The following is a 6,083-nucleotide window of genomic DNA, read 5'->3' as shown; positions in this document are numbered from 1 at the left end:
GGGGAAACGCGGCTCATCCCGACGCGGCAAAGCCCGAACCACGGCACAGCGGCACGACTCCTTGCTGCCCGCCCGGCGGGGAGCAGGGCGAGGAGGCGGGAGAGTGGCAGCTTCCTCCGCCAATCGCCGGGCGCCGACAGCTCCAGGATCCTCCCACGTGGCGGTGCGGCCTGACGCGGCGAGCCAATCGGCTGGAGTGCTACTGCGGGAAGGAGGCAGGTGATCGTGGGGGGCAGCCAATGGGGCGCTGCGGCCAGCCTGGGACGACGTCGTCCTCGCGTGCGCGCGGCCAGCGCCGGCCGCAGGAGCGGCGAGGCGCGTCATGTCACGTCACGTGGCGTCATGGAGCACGTAACGCCAACCGTAGAGCTGACACCTCGGTCACTGGTGGTGCCCGATTATTGCCGGCCCGCGCAGGCAGCGGCCTCCAGCGGTGGCAGGCGGGAGAGCGGGCGCTGTCGGGCTCGCCCCCTGCGCTCGCGCTTCAGCTGCCCGCCGGTCCTGGCCGCGCTGCGCGCGCGCGACCCGTTACGCGGTTTTCCTTTCCTCGGCGAGTCCCCCAGTTGACGCGTGAGGTAGTCAGCTTCTTGAAGGCCAGCCGCTGCCGCACCCGCCTGGTGCGCACCTGAGGTTCATTTCGGACGGAGGGGGGGGGGGGGTGCTTTGAAATTCGCAGGCTTTGGAGAGGCATACCAAGCCTCTGGCACTATATTTCCGTTAATTCATTTTCGCTGCCGTCGAGGCTTTGGGCTGAAGGCATGAAGTTTTGTGCTGGGAGATACTTAGACCTCGCACTGTGAATAACCAAGTACAGAAAACATTTTCAACTGCAGTGAAGGCAAGAGGACAAGGAAGATGTACCAAACAAAGACATCTCTGGGTGGGCATTCATGGAAAATCATCTCTACTGCAGCTGGCAGAGTGGATCGCTGCTCCCTCCATTGCAGTTCCTGAGGCAGCTCTGCCTCACCTGCTGCGGGCGGTAGCTGCAGCTGCTGCTGCCTTTGATTTCAGTTAGCAGTGAGTATCAAAACATTTCTCACCATGTCTTCCTCCCCATGCTTTCCTCGCCAAAGTGCCTGAGCTCCCTCAGGCTGCACTTCCACGGCAGTTTCACTGAGTTTGCCACTGTTGCAGTCCCATACTCCTCTGCACTAGAACACAGGGAGCTTTGTGGGACAGAACCGGTAGAAAAAACAACATATAAAGCAGTGAATAGTTTTCTACTTTAGCTACCAGAACCAGCAAAACCAGCTAGGTCAGTACCAGCAGAGGAGAGAGGATAGGAACAGATGATCAGCGGTATGATGGCTGCACCAACCTGGGGTGGCTTAATTTTAGTGAATTTACACACATAACTTGCTGAAAGCACCAAAAGGAGGATGTTGTATTTTATGATTCCCTCATGCCATTCTGCCTCTGGCATTCCATCATTCCCTTGTACTGAGCCAATTCAACTCCAAGGTTCAAATTTCAACCTTTTTAGAAGAAAAAGATAACTAGCAAAGAAAAAACATCTAGAGAAATACAACAATACAAGAGAAATGCAATCTAGTGAAATTTTGGCTCTGACTGTGCTATGAAATTAAGCGCTTTAATACTAACTCAATATGTTTACAGGCCTATCTGAAATAAAAAAGGAACTAAAAAAGACACTGCCCCAGTGTTACCCTGAAGACACAAAAAGTATGTATATACACAACTCATTTATTAACTGTTAGGGACAGAAAGTGAGAAATGTATCCTTTGCCTCATTTCCAAAGTTAAAACAAAGAATGAGAGACTCCATGGTAGCTCCAGAAGTACAAGGGAAGGACATTCAACCAGGTAGAGAAGGAGCAATATTGTAAGAAGGCTTCAGAGCACAACCTTAGTAGCAGCAGCGCATTTACATATATTGGTGCCTCTCTTCTGCAAACTCGCACGCAGTGGCATTAGACAATGACTTTTGCCCCACTACCTTTATTGCTGTGGTATTTGAGATGATGGGTGGGTCATACCAATGTTGACTTACAGAAGTACTGTGGCAGAGCAAGGGAAGTCAAGCACTAATGGTACTGCTAATGTGGCTACACAGAGGGACGGATGTAAGGGTCTGAGTGCAAACTGGTAAATCCCATTGCTCAGGGTTTCAGAGAGTTCAGTTTCTACCAGAAGGGGTAGACATATACGGCTCTGTAAAAGTTCCATTATCTGCATCCCTTTCGGGTACCAGGGTACTCTTCCTGCCAGTGTTTTTGCCTGCTCAGCTACATCTTTTTTTTTTTTTTTTCTCCCCCCCCCTCCTCCCCCATGCAGATGTGGTACCAGGAGATCCCACAACTGATAAGAAGAAAAAGTGTTTTAGAAATGCACTTTGACACCTTGTGTCATCTATGCTACTATTAACTCATTCACGGTTTCTGAAAAAAAAAATCTGATACAATGAAAAAGTAACTGTGTCAAATGTTACAAAAGTTATGAAACGCTCTTGGATAATAAGCTGCTTATTAGGAGAAATGTTACTAACGGAAGAACATAATGAAAGTTTATAGGCACTGCTCCCAAGCCCCCAGGACAGGAGACAGAGAAGAGACACGTTTGAACGTTTCTGCTTTCTCCATTTTTGAGATATTGCTGAAAGACTCTAGGTTAGCCAGAATGGAAATGTAAGAAAAAATGTTTTTGTAAGTGGAATTTGGAACAGTGTATCATTGTGGTTTCTTTTTTTTCTCATTTAGAACTTTGTTGCACTTTTTCTGTTTTCTTTGCTAAAACAAGGTGCACTCATTTCACCCATTAGCTCATGCAAAGCAAGTTTAGTTAAAGCTGACACATTCAGGTTATATCTCCCCAGAGGCAAATCTACATGTACACCCCTCCAGGGAACTTGCATGCTCAGAGGTGTAAAGGGCAAAGATGGCAATGCCTCTTGTCAAGGTGCAAGGGCAATTAGGGTAGTAGGAGGGCCAGGTATAGCATGGAGAAGTTTACCTGTAACACTTTACAGCTCCAAGCAACCTGCAGAATCACCCAGCGATGTAGTCAAACGGGTTTTTAATCTTTGCTTATCTGTCAACATTGGCAGTCAGTCAGAAAGGCAACAATAAGGTATTTGGAAAATAATGTTTGTGGCCTGTTTGCACTGCGACAAGGAAAGAAGGTAGCAGAAAATTAAAATGGGTCAGCCAAGTCTCAGAAGAGGAGCTAGATTGCACAGGAAAACCAACAGTTGAGAGTGGAGAAAGTTTTGCCTGGAGAAGCTGACCAAAGTAGAAGATAGAATTGCATTGGAGGACACTCTCAGAAGCCAAGAACCAGCCAAACCCAGGGCTCAATAAACATGTGTTTGTAGCATATGTTAATTAGAATAAAGACTGAGGCAGAGCCTGGAGAGTCTGCAACCAAGTGAGCTGGTCAAAAGCTTTCCTGGGTCATCAGAACAAGGCATTAATTCCGCTCAACCTTTCAATAAATGGTTTCTATACTAAAATGTCCAACAAAAGATGGCTAACAGAGCTCCCAGGGAATGGAGCTGAAAAGCACCAACTTAAGTCTCATACACAATATGAGCTCAGAACCCCCTGCTGCTGCAAACTAGTATTTTGAGTCAAATTTCCATAAAAGCTGCAAGGAGGCAATGCAGGCACTACTTCCCTGCTCCGCTCAGTTAGTGTGTTACACGGGAAACAAAACTGTCTATTACTGCATGTGCTTCAGTTCCAATATCTAGGATGCCACAACTTTCAAAACTTGCAAGGTGGGAAGGCACGCATTTCTTGGTCGTCCATGGGATAGTCCTGCTGCATTTTTCTGCTTTTCTTCATCTCCAGAAGATCCTTGAGCAGGTCACTCAATCCTCCTTTAACCTTCCTCTTTAGCCTAGCTCCTTTAGGTTGCAGTATTCCTTCCTTGTTCTTAGTTTCAGGCTTCTGGGAACAAGAAGGAGCACTATACAATATTGTGTGTTCTCCATATTGTGTTGGAAGAGTGTTGGTATTTTCTTGTACATACATATACCCCACGTTTGTTTCTATTTGCCTTTCTGGTTTGTTTCTTCTAACAACCCATTTTTCTCTTGCTCCATAACAATTAAAGCATTATAAACAAAACAGTTATGCACATTACTGCTAAAAAGAATTGCTCAGAACATTGCAGTACACTGAAAATGTTTGTCTGGCACAGATCAACTGGGGGGAGGTATTAATGCCACATTAGAAGTATGTTTTTGAATAAAATAACAAAAGCTCAGAGTTATTATGAAAACTCATCTGGAATTCACTTGTTTTAAAAACTTTTATTAGATCCCCTTCTTCAGAATAGTTTTGTGTCTTATCTGCTCTCCTCCTCAGCCTTTCAGTCCTACAGGTATGATGAAAAAAGACAGAATTTTCTAAGGGACCTTATTAAGCATGAGGAGCAAGAGCATGGGAGAGAAAACAAAACCCAAAAGACCCAAGTAAGTTCCTGTGGGGCTTCTTGTACTCCTGCAAAACATGATCCAACACTGCAGATCCCTTTTCAGTTTGAGAATTGCTCATTTAGAACTTAGCAGGTCCTATAATTTCTCCACATCCCAGCATACCCATAAGCAAAATATGAGTCACACTGCTTTCAGCATCCTCTGGTGATGCTTACCATGTCACTTTTAACTTATATCACTTTTAACCCTTAGGCACACCAGAATAGCAAGATTGTCTTCTAAGAATGAGGAATTGCTACCCAGCAGTGTCTTTTATACTTGACAAAAAAGGGAATCTCAGTGAAGTTGCTAACATTTTTAATATTGTTATATTTTAAGTTCAGGTGTAGAGTTTTGTTCTGTCTGCAGTTGTAAATTAAATCTTTCACACATCTAGTTAAAGATCATTTCTTAAGGATATCTGGCACTGTTACTAGTCATTATTAACTTAAAAGCAGCAGCACCCCTCCATGCTATGTAATGCCTGTCCCAACAGTCCCCCACATTCTCTGTAAAAGTCAAGACACATCAGGTGGATATGGTAAACAAAGAAAAGGAAAGGAAAGGAGCTGGAGCACATGGCATAGGAGGAGGCTCAGGGAGCTGAGATAGTGGTTTTTCTCAGAAGTGAAGGCTAAGTGAGGACATTGAATTGCTACCTTCAGTTATCGGTTTGGAGGTCAAAGAGAGCTAGACCCTCCTTCAGAGCTACAGAGGACCAGGGCAAAGGACAAGATGAAAAAGTCACACATGACATCAAGGTAAGTTGCCGTTTCAAACATGAGAGAAAAAAATCTTCTCTGTGATTGCAGTTAAGCACAGCAATGGGCTATCCAAGGAGGCTGCAGAATTTCCATCCGTAAAGATTTTCAGATCCCAGCAGCCCGAACCTTGAGCACCATGGTCTAGCTTTGGCATTAGCCCTGCTTTGAGCAGGAGACTGGACTACATAACCTCCAGAGATTCCTTTTAACAGTATTTTATGATGCCATTAAACAAGATGAAACCTTTTATCACACACACACAAAGATTTAAATTACAGGACAAACCTTTTAATGAGGGTTATGCACTAGGTATTGTTCTCCCTCTTCTCCTCACCTCTGCCTTTAATAAGTCATCTACTTGAAAGAAGAAAAGGTATTTCAGCTGTTAAACAAATTTGTTTTAAATTCTTTGCAAGATGCCTTCCCCCAAAACAAGGACAGCTGGGAAAGCACAATGTGCTATCTAAATTTTTCTTAGGTGAAGATAAGAAACACCAAAAAAAAAAAAAAAAGCCATTAGAAGACCAACTGGCATTTTCTGGCATGCTTAGGAGTGAAACGGACTTGAAGAAAGCATAGACAGTCTATGTTACTAGTTGTAATGCTGAGTCAGATGCGGAGGAGTTGCTGGGAAGGGTCAGCCCAGCCAAGGAAGTTTCCAGGACTACAGCATAGCAAGTAAGTTATATATAGTTGGCAAGAACATGGCGCACACCATAAAACAGTTACAGCTAGGAGCTGCTGCCCTCGGTCTAGTCACACACGCTGTGGCTAGCCATGCAATGATGTGGTCATAACCCTTCTATGTCATGTCAATTCTACCACCTGTTTTCGACTTTTGCTCATCACATCTGAAATTAGTGATAACACGTACTGCC

This window comes from Phaethon aethereus (assembly GCF_964289735.1).
Source record: "Phaethon aethereus genome assembly, chromosome: Z".
In the NCBI taxonomy this organism is placed as follows: Eukaryota; Metazoa; Chordata; class Aves; order Phaethontiformes; family Phaethontidae; genus Phaethon; species Phaethon aethereus.
Note: the sequence above shows the minus strand (reverse complement) of the source record.